The sequence below is a fragment of the Tachypleus tridentatus genome, chromosome 2, assembly GCF_004210375.1.
Source record: "Tachypleus tridentatus isolate NWPU-2018 chromosome 2, ASM421037v1, whole genome shotgun sequence".
Taxonomy (NCBI): Eukaryota; Metazoa; Arthropoda; class Merostomata; order Xiphosura; family Limulidae; genus Tachypleus; species Tachypleus tridentatus.
The window spans coordinates 94,511,979-94,531,875 of NC_134826.1; the positions used below are offsets into that span (position 1 = coordinate 94,511,979).

The 19,897-nt window shown below is 36.2% G+C and overlaps 1 protein-coding gene across 1 annotated transcript in view; it reads right to left on the minus strand.

Moving 5' to 3' along the window:
• LOC143244590 (uncharacterized) overlaps nt 1–19,897 on the minus strand; it is a 73,617-nt gene that overhangs the window by 21,583 nt on the left and 32,137 nt on the right. The window lies entirely within an intron of this gene.

Genomic DNA, 19,897 nt, shown 5'->3' on the forward strand with positions numbered 1-19,897 from the left:
TTAAGGTAACACTATATTTTTTAAGGGGATTAAAAGGATAAGACAAAATTATTAACTGTTACACAAAATAACAAAAAATGTAGGGTTAATGAAGCAGATCCATATCAATTGGTATGTATAATTATATACTAGTCAGGTTTTATCCTTTTATTATCCTTTAGCCATGAGTACAACAGAAAGACAACAAAATCTTCACTAATCAGTGATGTCGAGAAAACCCACTCGTAGAGAAATATATATGCAAAAAACGGCTCGTTTGGGTTGAGAGAATATTTTACATAGAAGAGCGAACAACGTTTCGACCTTCTTTGGTCATCGTCAGGTTCATAAAGAAAGAGGTAATTGACCGGAAGCTGACCACATGTTTGGAAGGGGTTGTGTAACTGAGTGTCGGAACGTAGAGGGCGGTGTTAGATGTTTGAATATATAATTTATTTATTTTATTATATTAATATAGGTATAAAGGCGTTCCTTTATATTGGTTTATTTTGGGTTTAAGTTGTTGTATAACTAAGGCTTCTTTAATTTTGCGTTTGTTTAAGCTTGTTTCTTTATTTAGTATTTGAGTGTTTTCTATGGTTATGCTGTGTTTATTTGACTTGCAGTGTTCGAAAACGTGTGAAGGTGACTTTTTTATGTTCTTTGAATCTGGTTTCCATTTTTCTACTTGTTTCTCCAATATAGAAGTCGTGGCAGTTATCACATTGTATTTTATAAATAATGTTGGTGTGGTGTTTGTCAGTGTAGTTTTTACATAGTATAGACCTCAGTTTTGTGCCTGGTTTTTGAATAAATTTGGTATTAACTGGAATGTCATATTTTGTTACTAGTTTTTGCCAAATGTTGGTTATTTGTCTGCTGATGTCAGGAATATATGGTATGCAGCAGTATATGGTTTCGTGATTTTTTGATTCATGAGATATATTTACTTTTGTTGGTTGATTTTGCTTTCTGTCTAGGTGTGTGCGTATAATGTTTTCTACGGTTTGTGGAGGAAACTTATTGATGTTGATGAACTATTATTTTATTTTGTCTAATTCATCGTTAATTAATAAACACAGTTAAAAATGTAAGAACTTGTAATAACAAAACTGAAGACATAAAATAAAAATCTAGCTGCTACAGATGGCCTTCAAGTAGCTTTGCAAAAATTACAATAAAAAATGTATGAAATGCAAGAATATTATAATAACAAATGTGATGATGTACAAAAATGCAAAAACAGTATGCAGGAAGATTATTATAATAGCAAACTAAAAAAACTTTAAAAGAATATCAGGGCAGAATGGATCACCTGAAATATGGACTAACAAATGCAAGGATAATATCAGCCACATCCTTTTCTCTAAACTACTTTTAATATTTCAGATGTTTGCACTGTTTTCTAGAAGGAGATTTGGCATAATATATAAACTTCTTTTGTCAACATAAAAAGTGTCTAGACTGGAAGCCAGATATGTATTTGACATCACAACATATATAGACTTAAGGGACGTAAATGAAACTATTATTATGAAATAAAATAAAAACAAAGCATTGTAGTTACTTAGTTTATGAGTCTTTTATGGTTTCTTTATTTATTACTGAGTTAGCAAATGTATTACACAGCCAGTTTTGAATTTGTGTTGTAGATAACAAACGAAATTTAACATGTAATTATTTAGTTTTTTACGTATGTTAAGCCTAAGCCTTAAGTGGACTGGACTTTTTATTACTTTTATAAAATAATCTGCCCAATGTCAGAAACCATTACAATGTCAAGAACCAATTTTTCCAGTCTCTTTACTGTCCTAACTATCCTATTAATTTATTTATTCTCAAATTTTCAAACTTATGCACAACTATATCCGTTCAGTTTATACTGTCTTAAATTATTACACTTAAAGCTTTCTCAAACACACATCCTAACCCACTCAAGTGAAGCCCATCTCTACCATATAATTTATCCTTTTCCTTTAAACAAACTTACAGCTTCAATCAGCCCACCTATGGCTCTAAGTATATCTATGCTAATATTCCATCTAGACTTTGGATCCTGCTAAATAATTCATTATTGAAAGACCAAACATCTACTTGTATGTCTCATGATATAAAAGACTGTTTGGTGTAATATTATTAATTTATTTTTTGAGTGAATATTTTATGATTCTTTAATTCTGTTCATAACACGAGAGTTAGAAGCAAATATTTTAAAGCAGTGGTGCACAAAGTCCAGCCAGTGACGAGCCGCCAAATGGCCCACGATGTCCAACGGGAAAGTCAAACATGGAGAGTTCGTGCCTGCGCGAAGATTAAGCGCTATAGAAGAATATGCATTAGATTAGATACTGAATGGTTCCATTTTGTGTCGAGCAATAAAGAAAATTTAATAAGCAAATCTCGTTAATGCATAGGCATTTAATCATTGGTGTAATGACGTAATATTTCCGTAATTACGAAATCTCACGCGTTCCAATTGTTCTTCGAGATTTACTTACTAGCCCTATTTTAATATTATTTCGTAACAAAATGGCAGCTAATCATAATTTAAAAGTTGACGAAAACCGGCAGTTTCGTGATAATTGGACTGCGCAATACTGTTTTGTTCAACAACCGAAGAACGTGATTTGTCTGCTGTGTCATTCGACAGTAGCAGTAGCGAAGGTATCCAATATAAAGCGTCATTATGAGTCGAAGCATAAAGATTTCCACAACATTGTCGGTGATGAACGAACAGCTCGAATTGAATCTCTGCGACGGTCGCTAAATCACCAGCAGAACGTTTTCTCAAAGCAGTCAGCTTTGTATGATTACTGCATTGGAAAAGTTGTGTCCGGAAGCAGTTCTCAAGCTACAGACGGTGGCTTTGAATCGTATGACAGTTCAACGAAGAATTTCACACCTCTCAGCAGACGTGACAAGGCAGCTTACAAATAAAGCAGCCAAATTTGTCTACTTCTCTTTGGCAACAGACGAGTCGACTGACATCAGTTCAACAGCACAGCTACTAGTTTTTTTCGTGGTGTGTCGTCATCGTTTGATATCACAGAGAAACTAACCGGTGTGGGTTCCATGAAAGGTCAGACAACTGGGTCTGCTCTATTCGAGGAGACAGTACGACTGTGTAGTAGTGTTTCATTGGATTTCACGAAACTGGTAAGTGTGACAACTGATGGAGCACCAGCCATGACTGGAGAAAGTAGCGGGCTGGTAGCACTGTTGATGAAGCATCGAGGAAAGCAGAACAGACAGTTGGTGAAGTTGCACTGTATTATTCACCAACAGAACCTGTGCAGTAAAGAACTTGGTTTTCAGGTACTGATGACATTAGTGACGAAAACCATTAATTTCATGAAATCACGAGGGCTCAATCACCGTCAGTTTCGAAGTCTTCTTGAAGACATTGGTTCAGACTATGGTGACCTTGTGTATCACTGTGAAGTACGCTGGCTGAGTCGAAGGAAGATGCTCAGAAGATTCTGGGAGTTGATTGATGAGGTGATAGAATTCCTCAGAAGCAAGAACAAAGACACAGAAGTGGTTTCCATGACTGATCCAGCATGGCAAGCTGATTTGACCTTTCTGGTCGACGTGACATAACACTTGAATGATCTGAATTTGAAGTTGCAAGGCAAAATCAGCTCGTCTGTCAGCTTGCAAATTACGTCTCAGTTTTCAGGACAAAGTTGCAGTTGTTCCGGCAGCATCAGGCAACTTCGTGCACTTTCCCACTTTTCAGTCACAGCTACAGAATAATCAGGACATTGACATACAAGTTTATGTTGGAAAGCTAGATACCTCGATTCAATTCTTCAACTCACGGTTTCATGACTTTGACCAATGCAGATTATTGATGAAACTTTCTGCTGATCCGTTCAATGTGTCAGTGGATGACTTGTCAGCAGAATATCAGCTCGAACTTACTGATCTCCAGGCATCTGATTAACTGCGTGCTATTTCCCTAGAAAACAGTTTGCTTGACTTCTACAAAACGTTGCCTGATACATTTGTTAATCTGAAAGAGAATGCACTTGTCCACACCAGCATGTTTGGCAGCACGTACTGCTGCGAACAGGCTTTCTCGCATATGAAACTGAACAAAAAAAAAACACTCGCAATCAGCTGACTGATGATCATCCGGAAGCAGTCTTGCGTGTTTCAATGTCAAACATCAAGCCGGACATTTCTAAGCTCGTAGATGACATGCATCAACATCCATCACACTGACTTTGTGACAGTTGACGTATCATAACATTTCTTAAAATAATGTGCAAACTCTTTGATGTAATCTTTATTTGTTTATTCGTAAATGTGATGCCCATCTTGTGTGAGACAACTGTGGGACGATTTTAATCTTCACTTTTTTGTGGCCCCCAACGATTACGAGAAGTCTGTTTGTGGTCCCTGACTCAAAAAGTTTGTGCATCACTGCTTGTTAAATTTTCTTTATTGCTCGACACAAATATGGAACCATCCAGTATCTAATCTAATGCATATTCTTCTATAGCGCTTAATCTTCGCGCAGGCGCGAACCCTAAGCGAGTGAACTCTCTATGTTTGACTTTCCCGTTGGACATCGCGGGCGACTCGTCGCGGACCGGACTTTGTGCACCACTGTTTTAAAGTAAATGTTATGACAACTTCAGTTACGTAACTCGTTGTGTTCATAACTCATTGATGTAGAGATTATAGAACGTCGCGTGAAATTTATTGACGTCCAGGGTATGTAGCAAGCAGACGATTTAGTAATAAACGTATGAATAGTATAAGGTAAGCTGAAAACAGGAGACAAAGACAGGGAAGGCGAGAATAAAGTAAATTCAGGTAAAAGAGACTTTCGGACAGAGAATGAAGGCCTAACAATTCATATATGTTAAAGTGAGACTAACAGTATTAACATAGATAAGATGAATAGTTTATTCTGTCAAAGAGACTTCTGAGAAATTGAATCTGTTTATGTGGATTTTGACAAAAAGTAGATGATTATTTGGAAGTAGGTCTGTATGCAAAAAGAAGACATTTATTGGAATTGGAAGTAGGCCTAAATACGAAAAAAGAACATGATTTTAGAAGTATAGAAAACAACTGTGGTAACTCGATGAAACGCAAGTGAACTATACTCCAATAGTTTGGCAATAGTAATAGAGAAAAATAGTTTGGCTTATCAACTGAAATTCTAAAAGCAATTGAATAGACATAAGTGGACTTTTGACAACAAGAAAATAACTATATAGTGTTTAAAATATGCCTATAATAATCTATAATGTAAAAAAAAATCCGTACATACGTTTACCTTATTCCAAACTTAAATATTATTTTGAAAAGAAGTAGAGTGAGTGCTGTTCGTTTATTTTTCGAATTAATCGTTAACACGCCACACATGCCTACTTCAGAAGAATCCTTAGCCCTACAACAACAACACATAAAATATATTTTAACTTACTATATATATATATAATGCCTTAAATTCCTTACAATTTTTAAGTAGCTCTTGTCGTATACAAATTTTCGTCAATTCTTACTCCCATGTTCACCACAGAAAGTGAATGCGCTATGGAAGATTCTCGATAATGTCCTATACTTCAGCAAATTATTGTCATACTTTTTTTTGCTTTCCACTACAAATACACTGTTCATAAATATCAATAAACAGGAAACCCAGATTATCCATTAAAGTCTTAGCTGTGTAATAAGGCTTCTCATAAAAATCAATAAATAGGAATCTTTGATTCTTCAACAAGTTTGTTTTCAGAACATAAGACACATGAAACCATTACCGTCTGTCCAACAAGAGTATTCACAAATTAAATAGGAAATTCTGATTGCCTAATAAGGCCACTCACAAAAAATATATAATAAATAGGAATCCCTCACTGTTCAACAAAGCGGTTTATAAAATACAACAAATAGGCAAAAACGAGTGTATAACAAGGCTGATCATAAATTACAAATAGTAGGAAACCGTAAATGTCCGACAAGGTTTTTCACAAAATACAAAAGGAAACCTTGACTATTCATAAAAATATAATAAATATGAACCACTGACTGTCCAATAATATATTTTTTTAGAATGTAATAAACAGGAAACCATAACTGTTTGTCCAACAAGGGTGTTCCCAAAATAAATAGGAAACCCTGACTGTCCAATAAAGTCGTTCACTAAAAAAAAATCCCTAACTGTCCAAAAAAGCTGTTTAGAAAATACAATAAATGACAGCTATGACTGTCAACAAAGCTGTTCACAATATACAATACGAAACAGTTACCATCCAACTTGATTATTCATAAAATAAAATAAACAGAAAACCCTAACTGTTCAACAATACAATTTGCAAAGTATAATAAACATCATAAGATACTGTGTTTGTTTGTTTTGGAATTTCGCACAAAGCTACTCGAGGGCTATCTGTGCTAGCCGTCCCTAATTTAGCAGTGTAAGACAAGAGGGAAGGCAGCTAGTCATCACCACCCACCGCCAACTCTTGAGCTACTCTTTTACCAACGAATAGTGGGATTGACCGTCAAGTTATAACGCCCCCACGGCTGAAAGGGTAAGCATATTTGGCGCGACGGGGATGCGAACCCACGACCCTCAGATTACGACTCACACGACTTAACACGCTTGGCCATGCCAGGCAAGATATTGTGTAAGGAATTAAATTCAGTAAATATATGTTTATATCATTTCAACGCACCCCCAGTAGCACAACGATATGTCTGCAGACATACACTGCTAGAAACTGCGTCTCGATACTCGTGGTGGGCAGAGCACAGATAGCCCATTGAGTAATGTGCTTAATTACAAACCAACAAATCATTTTAACGTTGCACAAATATCTTTTTTTTTAATTAATTCTGTTTCTCAGCATAGAAATAAAAACATGTTTAGGTCATAACTTGCGGTTCTGTAAAACTTAAAGTGTTTGTTTGAAGATGGTGTATGACAAGGCGAAATGCTACAACCAGTATCGACCAATTATTACAGTTTTCAAAAGCTTTTCCTAATTTTTCTATGTTCAAAGTGCCTTTATGCAGCTAACTAACCATAACGAAAACTGATTTCTAATTACCATAATCTTGCCATAATTAAGTGAAGTTAAAATTGTACCTAGGGTTACCGCCCACTATTCCGAAGGCCCGATAATCACATATTTTTGGTTTTCACAGAATGATTCAAAGTGCAATGAATAAATAAATCCGAAGTTCCGTTACAGATGAAAGCATTTTCAAATGAAAAGTTTAAGAGATTTTTTTTTTTTTGGCGAGAGTTCGCGGGAACAGCCGTTCCTTACGACTTGGTCTAATAGTACAAACAACAGAAATAAGAAATACTTGATTTAATACTGTAGTATACAGCTTATTTCCTCCGCCAAATGTCAAATAATTCTACAGACTGAAAGCTTTCAACATGTTTAGTGAGTTGGAGATACAACATTCATTGTCACAGTACTATAGCAAAAGAATCTTGAATGTCCATTCTCCCAGAGGAGATAAGTTCAGATCCAATCTAGATGGGTAAATATGCAGCTAACACACCATACGCATACAAAAAAAAAATAGTATCAAAAAAATGGTGATAAACGTTGTCCATCCACTCATGATAAATTGCAGGTTATACCCTGGGGTCTTTTTGTAATACTATTTCACAAATTTATCCGAACAATCAACTTAATATTTTAACTGTTACAGATTAAAAAAAAAAACATTTTCGGATTATCGGGACTTCGGAGTAATGGGCTCGCACACGAACGGATCGTCACCGTACCTATATATTTTTAAAATTTTAAAATAAGATTTAAACAACGATGAAAAACTGGATTTATTTAAATACATTAATGCTTCAATAAAAAAAAGGTTTGAAGATTTTGTAATATATTTTCATCACGCAAAATATATCGTAAATTTATGAAATTTAGCATAATTCTACAGCGATATTCGTTTGTATATTTACAAAAAGAAAACCAAACAGTCCACATGCACCGATAACTTTTCAAATGCACAATGGCCCGGCATGGCCAAGTGTGTTAAGGCGTGCGACTCGTAATCTGAGAGTCGCGGGTTCGCATCCCTGTCGCGCCAAACATGTTCGCCCTTTCAGCCGTGGGAACGTTATAATGTGAGATTCAATTCCACTATCCGTTGGTAAAAGAGGAGCCCAAGAGTTTGCTGCGGATGGTGATGACTAGCTGCCTTCCCTCTAGTCTTACACTGCTAAATTAGGGACGACTAGCACAGATAGCCCTCGAGTAGCTTTGTGCGAAAAACAAACAAACAAATGCACAAAATATCTTCACAGGAAAATATAAACTGCATATGATATTTACTTTTATTAAATTAGAAAATTTATTGGTCAATGAAATACACTATTAGTGGAAAACAAAAAACAGCGCATTGCAGCGTATATAATTTAAATTTTATTAATTTTGATTATTCAACTAATGAAATAGGTTATAAAGTGAAACAGAAAAACAATGTATCATATAATTATGCCTTTGAGTCCGGCATGGCCAAGTGGTTAGAGCGCATGACTTGCACCCTGAGGGTCGTGGATTCGAAACCCCGTCACACTAAACATACTCGCTCTTTCAGCCATGGAGGCTTTATAATGTGACAGTCAATCCCACTATTCGTTCGTAAAAGACTAGCTGTCTTACACTGCTAAATCACGAATAGCTAGCGCAGATCACCCCCGTATAACTTTGCTCGAAACTCAAAACAAAAAATTAAACCTTTTAAAAACTTTCACTTACAGGTGGTAATCATTAATTTTTTCATTGATCAAAATCAATCGGAACGTTATCGCTCTTTAAAAAAAAGACGTGGTTCTTTTACATTAATTTACACAGAATCAATGCACTCTTTGTTGGAAGTTTAACTCATGTAACATTACCCCGTCTCTTATCATACGATCAAGCAATAGGCCTAGAATGAGACTAGATCTAAGTTGCTAGGCTAGACTGAAACATATCTATATTTTTTTATTCCTCAATCTCAAATATTTCGAAGTTTGTTCAAGACGAGAGTTCAACCATTACCATAAGCTTTCAGGATATATTGTATCAACTATTAGTGCTTCTTGAAAATATTTTTCACGTTTTATTCAGTAAAAAATCCATAATTACTTGATGTAGGCTCACTTACCAGCTCTAAGTAACTCATTGACAACTTGATAAGCATCATCAACTGAAGGCTACAGAATACAAGTCATCCAAGTACAAAATTTGAAAATATCGTTAGTTATGAAAGTATTAGGGAGTTCGTTCTGACATCTCTTTTACCCTGTCTTTTTCTCTTTACACTCCCCACAACTATGCTTATATGTGCACACACACACATTATTCATTAAGTATTCGTCTTGTCTATTATATAAATGTACAAATACAAGAGCTGTTGAGAAAAGCTTGGGTCAAAGCAAGAGGAAGTAAAAATAGGAAAAAATATTAGCTAAAACAGGAAGCTAATGGATTTAATGGGCTTCATCCTCTAATACCGAAACACCCACCAGCCAAGATGGTGGAAACAACAAAGTAAACACTGAATCTTTGAATGATAATGACCATTAACTTCCTTATATCAAATCGAGCTTTTGCTCAAAAAAAAAAATACCGAAAACAACCGCCAACCTAGACTATAAAACAATCATGTAGAAACTACAACTTTTGATGCTGATGACTGTGAACCTGAATCGAGTCTCTACCAACAGGAAGAAATCAATTACTGCAATTGTAACGAAGACTGTAACTCATCCTTTATAATCGACACTGAGACATGGATACAAGATTCTGAAGAAATTATTTTGTTTGTGCATCGGAGACTACTCCTTGCCAATACACTGATGCGGATTTCAATGCATCTACAAAATCGATTCCGAGTGGAAAGTATAATTGAACGGAGAAGATGTTAAAAGAAACTGGCCTTGCTACTTTCTCTCTCTCGAAAGGAAAAGTTTTCTGAATTTCATGCGAATTGTTTTCAACAGCAATGGAGACGTCTTTATTAGCATAAACTAGTTAATCTGACTGGAAACACGTTGCAATGGCCGTTAGTCAGCATGAAACAAGTTCATTTCATCAAAGTTGCAATACCAAATTTGTTATATGTAAAGCCAAAACCAGATTCATCGACACCAATTTAACTGAACAGATTTTGTCAAAGGAAAAATTCTGGCACCAAGTTCTAGAGTGCATTCACTCAATCAAAAAGTGTTTATCATCCAAAGGGTTAACATTCAGAGAAAGCAATGAAGTAGTTGTTTCAGTGCATAATACCAATTACTTAGAAATACTGGAGCTCTTAATTGAGTATGATACATTTCTTGTTAAACACATTCAGAAACATGCAAATAAAAGAAAAGATCATGTTTCCTATTTATCATTAACTGTTTATGACACATTCATAAAAAATCCTACACAAAGACGTTTTCACCACCATTATCCAGGAAATCAAAACATCCAACTATCACTCAGTGTCTGTTGATTATATTCCATATATATTCACACGAAACAACTGATAGTAATCTTTAGATACGTTTTAGATGATGGCCCATTAGAGAGATTCATTACATTTTTACCAATAAGCATCACACAAGACTAGAACTTGCTAGAGTTCTCATTATTCTCCTCGAAAAGAATGATATACAAATTTAAAATTGTTGTGAGCAGTATTACAACAATGCACTCAATATGAACAGCAAATATGCTGGCATGCAAGCCTTGATAAAAAAAAAAGAACCCCCTAGCAGACAATGTTTTATGCTGCGCTCAACTGATCAGTTTGGTTGGACACCGTGTTGAGGACTGCTGTACTAAAGCTTGTTTATTCTCTGCCCTTGGGCAGAAGCTTTATGTGTTTTTTTCTCAGCTTCAACCTTCCCGTGGAAGCCCCCACACGATGTACTTGTAAAAGCAGGGTTTCCGACGATAAAGAAGTTATCAGACGAATGATGGACCACCTATTCAGGCACAATGCAAGCCTTAGAAATAGGGTTCAAAGCCATAACACAAACCCTCACTCCGATTAAAGTTTCAAGTGGACTTGCAGTCAAGACCATTTATGCTACAATTGAAACAACTTTCCTGAATATGAGGAAAAGAGTAACAAACCGTCAGGATATGAGACATATAAGATCAAGGAAAAGAAAGGAAAATATACAATAGAACGAAGGGGATACTGAAAACAGTAATTTTACCCTCTGTTCAATATAAAATTCGGACTTTCTAAAAACAATTCACAAACTGTCACTTTCATTAGGCAACAAAACAGTGGCATATGAAAGATTCAGTTGCAAATTTGCCACTGAAAAGCTGATTAGTACATTTTCCATACACATGGAGGGTTGCACAGAGGAAAAAAACTGTTCAATTCTGCCAATCTCTGAAAGATAGGGTCCATTGAAAAACCATTAGAGTCAAAGAAATAAAGTATGCTAAGAATGATATGCGACCAATCTTTGAAATCAATTTTCCGAAACATCACGATAATCTTTAGGACTTACTTGGGAGAAAGATCATTCGTAACGCTAAAATATGATAAAGAACAAACTTCAATCAACAATGTGCCAAGATGTGCTAAATACACTAGCAGTTTTGAAGATATAAAATGACTTGTTAGAATCCCTTAACACCAAACAAATCATAAATGCCTCTGCTATAAAAAGACAGAGGAAGACAGTAGTTTAACCAAGTACAGATTACATGATTTTCTACGACTGCTGGACATAACATGCGAGTATCGGTGTATTATAAGCGTTTCTGTTTGTGCATTTGTTTGTGTGAGTGCGTGATTGCATGCATTGTTGTGTATGTGTTTTCTTTCTGTTTTCCCCCAGTGGCACAGCAATAGGTCTGCGGACTCATACCGCTAGAAGACAGGTGTCGATACCCGTGCTACCGTGGTACCGTGCAGAGCACAGGTAGCCCATTGTGTAGCTTTGTGCTTAATTCAAAACAAAATCTTTTTGTTTATAGACTTGGTTGTCCAAATGCTAATTTTTTACGTACACCATTTTCCTATTCAAGAAATATCTCATATTGTTCATTAATTTGTAGACGAGTCTTGCAAACTTGAGGGAAATATTTTCACATTGTCTACAAATGTAAAACATAGCTTTAGGTTGAGCTTTCTTTTCGTAGTTTTTAGTGGTGATCATAGGAAGCTCGGTAGTAAAAGTTAGCCCCATGCTCTTCTGTTTCTTAATCCGCTTCTAACTGAGAACAGTATCTTTATTTATTTTAATCAAAGGAACAAATCATAATTCGATAATGTACAGGTAGTAATGTTCTAATTTCCAAATATTAATGGAGCACCCAATATCCTTACAAGGTATCACTTAATGGACGAACTGAATAAGTCGTGATCTATCAATCACTGACTACGTAGGGCATTCCTGACCCTGTGTAGAGAAAATAAAAGTAATGGAAAATCAGAGGAAAGTTGTCTTTATTGAATATCATCGCATGGATATAGGGGATAATTGTAGTAACATCTCCCCTAGCTGGGCTGTGTTACATTGTTCAATTGTGATAGTCCAACACAACAATGTAGCGTAGGAAAGAGTTCTCTGTAATTAGAAAGAACAAAACTGATTTCAGATCATCACTGTTATCGTTCATACCACGTTGAAAACGTCGATTCTCGTTCGATCATCATCACTGAACGTTGGCACGTCTCGTAACTCCATCACGCTCATGAAAATGAACATGCATGAGAATTTAACCCTGCGCCACAAATTCAAACTTGGAGAGCAGTTCCTAAAACATGCAAGGTGGCCCGGCATGGCCAGGTGGGTTAAGGCGTGCGACTCGTAATCTGAGGGTCGCGGGTTCGCATCCCTGTCGCGCCAAACATGCTCGCCTTTTCAGCCGTGGGGACGTTATAATGTGACGGTCAATCCCATTATTCGTTGGTAAAAGAGTAGCCAAAGAGTTGGCGGTGGGTGGTGATGACTAGCTGCCTTCCCTCTAGTCTTACACTGCAAAATTAGGGACGGCTAGCGCAGATAGCCCTCGAGTAGCTTAGCGTGAAATTAAACAAAAACAAAAAACAAAACATGCAAATCAACAACAAGGGAGTGCAGTAAGTTACAAGGCAGATATGGTAGACCATATGAAATTATTTAAAGTACCTAAGTTTTATAGTCCTATGAGTGAATTTAGTTCTGAGTGACATGTTCAGTTAAACCATTTCAATCACCTATTCTGGTAGTGAACTATTAACATTTGGCAATTTCAGTCCAAATCGTAAGTGATATCATAAAATTTTCCTACAAAGATTTGTCAGCCAATCACATTAAATCCATTAAGAGCACGTAAACTTTCTCTGTGTACATATAATTTAGGCCATTTCATAATATGTGAATTCCACTTTAGCCAGAGCTTCTGTCCATTGCCCCCTAAAACATCACTTGGATGGTTCACACCAAGATACGACATTTTTGAGTGCATCATAAAAATCTTCCTAGGAAAGCATATTTAAGGTTTAAAACTTTAAATTCAAGAATTAACACTAACTTTTTATGAAACTAGTAGTATGAACAATTTAAAAACCACTTTACTAACGGTTCGTATAAATAACATGGAAAATTTATGAGAATGTCGCTTTAAAGTGTCTGCATTGAGTCTAAGCAGTCAGCGAAGTTTCTTTCAGGAAATGTTTCTCTAATGCACTTGAGTTTGTTAATAAGTAAAACAAAACTGACACTCGTTCCAACAATGAGAACTGTGTTACACTCTATTGAGTACTTATAGTAAGTTGTATTTATTCGGTTTGGTTTGCTTTGAATTTTGCACAAATAACAGTATGTAAAAAAAGTTTTACTTTTTCTTGTTCCTGGGCAGAAAGCGTTATTTCCTAATAGCTTATACCTAAAGTAAATGGAAAAGACCTATTTTTCTCTTCAAACTTTGCTTTTGTAACCTGGGTAATGAAATTTCCAAATTTACACATTTTCCAGAACATTCCAGGTAGATTCAGTGCTGAGTAGCTGATAGAGAATTTTCTCGAACTTACAAGAATTTTCTAGAATATTGTAGAACTTAAGAGAATTTTCAAAAACCTTTTAGAATCTTCTAGAACTTTCCATAGTAATATATATACAGGGGCTCACTACTCACCATTTCAATTTAGTTCTAGCTGCCTAAGTGAACACATTGACCCATCTGATTTTATCAGAGATGGCATGAACAAGCTGCAAGCGTTATCCAGACGCATTCTGCTATGTATGTGGCTAATTTATCAAGACAAGAACGAAAAAGTACTCTGTGACAGCATATGCTAAAATGTGTGAAGCCTACAAGGCATATTTCGGCAGGCCTGTCGGGGACCAAGACAAACTCTGGGCACCTCATTTTACCTACCAGCATTGTAAAAAAAACTCTAGAAGGTAAGATGGACAATTTTTGCTTGCTTGAATAGTAATATTTAATATTATACAAATTTTAGACTTTTTAAAATTTAAATATCTTTTTGCGCTTCAATGAGGAATACAACAGTGTCAGGACCTTGCTAGAAGCTTTGAAGTATGATGAGTATGGCTGGGAGGTTATCGGAGACTTTAAAATGGTGGCATTCCTGATGGGTCTCCATGGAGGCTTTACCAAGTTTCCCTGTTATCTTTACCTTTGGGACAGCAGGAACACCGCAGTGCACTACAACAGGAAGCACTGGTCACAACGAATCTAGTTCTCTGTGGGGAGGCACAATATCACGTGTGAGCCACTAGTGGACCTCCAGAAGGTGTTGTTCCCACCATTGCATATAAAATTGGGTCTTATGAAACAATTTGTCACAGCTATTGATAAGGAGTCTGCAGCCTTCAAGTACCTTCGAGACTTTTTCCCTAAGCTGTCTGAGGCAAAGGTCAAAGCTGGTGTCTTCGTTGGACTACAAATAAAGAAGATCCTGGAGTGCACAGAATTCCCCAAGAAGCTCAGTAAGAAGGAATAAAGAAAAGCTTGGGGCAGCTTTGTCGCAGTGGTTCGGGGCTTCTTGGGCAATCACGAGGTCGAAAATTATGTGGAATTGGTTGAGGCTATGGTGAAGAACTACGGCAAAATGGGCTGCAGGATGTCCCTGAAAGTCCATATCTCTGACGCTCATCATGAAAAATTCAAGGAGAACACGGAAGCATACTTAGAGGAGCAAGTTGAGCGCTTCCACCAAAATATACTGGACTTTGAATGCCGCTGCCAAGGAATGTATAACAAAAACATGATTGAAGACTATATTTGGGGGCCGATACGTGAAAGTGATTTACATTACAGTCGCAAATCTCGAAAACTACTTACTTCTAAACATTTTTGTATAACTTTAGTATTAACTACACGTAAATCTTGATTCATATGTTTATGTAAATGAAAATGTGCAAATTTAGCCGTTTTTAGATGAAAAATAGGTTAATTTCTAAATTTCATTATCCAGGTCACAAAAGCAAAGTTTGAAGGGAATAATGGCCATTTTCTGTATTTTTACAACGTAAGCAATTAAGAAATAACACATAGTATCCAGGAACAAAATTTGTGTTACATAGTGTAAATGAGGGCTATCTGCGCTAGCTGTCCATAGTCAATACCACCCACCGACAACCATTGGGCTACTCTTTTACCAACAGACAGTGAGACAGGTCGTCCCATCATAACGTCCTCAAAGTTGTAAAGGCGAGCATGTTTGGTGACGAGGTCTAAACTCACCACCCGCAAACTACGTGTCGAGTGCCCTACCTACTCTTTATTACGTCACAATAACACTGACAATAATATAAATCACAACATAATTTACAGCAGAGACAATAGATGGCAAACGGGAAGCCTATTATGATACTTTATTTTGGCCAAACTGGCACAACAAAACCGTGAGCAAGCAAATCAATTTCGTAACGGTTCTGAAAACCTTCTTCAAATGTCAACTCTGCTGTTTATTCAAAAATGTATAATTAACAGTCTCTAGTAGGAATTTCAATTTAACAGATATTCTGACCGTATGTGTGTTTTCTTATAACAAAGCCACATCAGGCTATCTGCTGAGCCCACCGGGGTGATTCGAACCGCTGATTTTGGAGGGGGAAATCTGTAGACTTATCGCTGTACTAGCGGGTGACTATTCTGATCCTCCTTTACCTGATCGTATAACCCCTCTATCAAAAGAAAAAAAATGGACCACAGGTATAAGGAAGCTATTAGATAAATATGGTTATAACATCATAATGAAATGTATACTGATGTTAATGACACTTACTTTATTGTTTAAGTAGACAAACGTTTACTTCGATCCTATGATAATTAAACAGCATTTCGAACACAAGCACAGTACAGTTTGTTGTTGTTTATTTCTATAAACCTGTACTTGCTATACATACACGTATGTATTTTTTCCAGATATAATATTCGACCTTGGACGACAGAAAACACTTTAAAAAACACAGTTATTAGTGGTATTAATTAGTCAAAACGGTTAAGAACCGGCTCTTCGACAAAAACATTATTTCACGACAGTTATATGTGACTTTTGTGGGTTTCATGTTCATGTTAACGTCAGCACATTTAAATAGAATGCACAGCTTTAAATTTGTTCAGTGTCTTCACTGTACTCATCTGTCGATTTTAGTATTTGGCTCAAGCTTTTTAAAAGGAGAGACAAAAACAAAATGCAAGCGTTAGACTTCGTAATATTACACCAGTTTTGTTACAAAACAAAATTAAATGTTCACTAGCGATTTTGTTCATGCATATGAGCAAAATTTTTTGAAGGAGATTTATAGTCAAAGGCTTTCCAAAAGTCAAATATTATCAAGCAGCACCACTGTTTGGTAAAATAAAATAATAACACATTATCGAGTGCATATTTCAATCCGTATATCACTACAGTTGTAGATGACGCATATTCTAATAAGAAAACAATAACTTCTTAGTGAACTATTAATGAAAGGCCTTCCAACTGTTTAGTCTTCAGACGAAATAATTTATCAAAATTAAGAATAGCGTGCAGGCTAAGTCACGCCTTCTTGCACGTGGACACTACCTTTGCGTTCCTCCGTTATGATTTAATGTAATATTTTGTAGAGAATTTTAACACTACGGACGAGGTCAATATTGATTCTTTAACCAGATACGCCCCCCAATGGCTCAGCGGTATGTCTGCGGACTTACAACACTAAAATCCCGCTTTCCATACCCGTGGTGGGCAGAGCACATGGCCCATTGTGTAGCTTTGTGCTTAATTCAAAACAACAAAATAACCAGATATTTAAAATATTTATGCACCAGTTATTTGTTGGTCCGTAACTTTGTTGGCTACTAAGCTCCTAATAACCATCGAATTCTACAAAAGCAAACAAAATACCATAATCAATCTCACAAGTTATTGCTTAGATTTATTATGTAATTTATAAAAAATAAATGTTCTTTGATTCATGTTTTTTAATTATTAAACTACTCAATATGATGCAATATGTGGATTCTATTGTAGTAAAGGAAAATACGGTATTCTTTTCGTGTAGGTTTAAGTAGTGTTTAAGGTATCTTAGAAACTTTTTATGGATGAAAAACTACATGTCATGCTTTCACTATTTGATGACCGTTTGGTGTCTGCTGAGGCCTCTGTCAGGGTTAAGACAGATTTAAATAAATCATCTGTGTAAACGCAAATGAAATGTTTGTTAACAAAATTAGGAATGGCTCTCGCAGATATATTATTATACGGATAAATGTATTTTATATATATGTATTTACAAATTTCAAGTTAATGATTAACTGTAAAAAGCATCTTAAAATAGTATTCATGTGAACTCTCATGAATATACAGTTGATTATTTCACAACTCTGTATTTTCGGCGAGCAACAATATAATCACTTAAGCGCCACCGTAGTTCTGGAAAACGTTACAGCACCATTCATAACAGAACTCCGTGAATGGCTGAGTTGGCGTTTAGTTTAACGGAACAATCACACACTATTCACTAATGAATGAACTGTTTCCTAATAAATAAAAGAAGCGTGTTTGGTTTGAATTGGCCTGGCATGGCCTAGCGCGTTAAGGCGCGCGCTTCGTAATCTGCGGGTCGCGGGATCGCATCCCAGTCGCGCCAAACATGCTCGCCCTTTCAGCCATGGGGGCGTTATAATGTGACGGTCAATCCCACTATTCGTTGGTAAAAGAGTAGCCCAAGAGTTGGTGGTGGGTGGTGATGACTAGCTGCCTTCCCTCTAGTCTTACACTGCTAAATTAGGGACGGCTAGCACAGATAGCCCTCGAGTAGCTTTGTGCGAAATTCCAAAACAAAACAAACACTTTTGTAATGACAGGAAAACAGGAATTAATATTGTTGATACCGAATTTCATCTCGCAAGCAGGATATTCAACACAAAAGTATTAGGAATTAATGACACTGTTATTCACATTTCAAAATGTGACGTAGCTTAACAAACACAATTACAGATTTGCCGTATGTGACTGTTGAGCGTCTCTAAGCGTGACTGAAATGCTCAACAATTATTAAATGCCTTTCGTGATGGGTGGTATAAGTTGTTCAGAGCTTTGGTTCTAAGTAAAATCGAGAATGCAATACAATTAACATTTTAAAATTCAATGAAGTAACTTAACAGTTTTTTCATGGGCCAGGAACCCAGGTTTTGCAGAACCTAATTTTTCAAGTCACTTCGGATCGTTTGTTTATTGGCTAATACTTTTACCAACACTGGACTGGACAAAAACAGGTGATTGTAGCATCCTTTGTAAAATCGGATTCGCGACTGACTACAAGACATACATTGATATAATATCGAAATTCAGTAAGTACGTGTACTTATCTTTATTGACAAAGCAAGGTTAATACAGGAAAAGAAGAAAATGGCTTGTAAATGCAAAGTGTGCATGTGCTATACTCTATACTTATGGGAAATCCTCTAGATGTCAGTGTGGATTCAACAGTTTAGACCCAGTCAAAATGGCACATGAAAAACAGGTGGGAAACAGCCACAGAGCAAAGTAAAGGCACAAAGTAAGAAGAAATAGGAAGTATTGATTACATTATTCTATGAGTGATGAAGATGAAATGTCTTTTGAGGATCCCTTGGATTTCGTGAAACGACACAGATCATAAAAGAACTCATGTGTGAAAGCAAGACGATCAAGATGTTATTGTAATAATTCAACATTGCGCGGGAATAATGTGTATTCAATTTGGCAATTTTTAGTATCAAATCCACAGCAACACAAAATTTTCCAGATGAAGAAGCTCGACTGAAAGCTTCACGTTTGAGTGCTCTTGATATGAATAATCAATTGCTTGTTTTCTCCACGACTGTATTAAAGGTTCTATGCACCACATTCTTCTCTGGAGATCCAGATGGTCTTATGAACTTTATTGGAAACGGCAGTTGTAAGATATCAGATGATATAAGACTATTCTCGTATGCCAATGATGTGCAACAAGCTCTATAAGAGAAATATATTTAGAGAAAAGTTATACTTGCACTGCTATGTTAGTCAATGGCATTCAAAAAAAGGAAACAGACCGACGATTGGAAAACAAGCTTTTGAAGCAGTTGGATGGCACTTTCACTAATTAAAGTCTGGGTTTCATCTATAACCTATAATACGATCTATATATCACTTCTGTAAGTGAGCTGCACTGAAAGTGGGAAAGTACCACTGATCAAAGTGATGAGAATTATCTCACTGAAGCCAAGGTCATGGCCTTTGTATCTACTCTCAAAACAAAACTCGAGAATGAGAACAAATAGCCACAACACACTACATTTGATCTTAACCAAGATGGTAAACCAACAAGACACGTACGTCTTCTAAGATCGGCGTCCACAAAAAGGCGAAGTTTACTACTGGGTACTATCAGAGTCAAAATTTGCGAGAGTTACTAAATCTGCGATTTTTTTCGTAAAACTTTGTGTGGATTTTTAGTTCAATC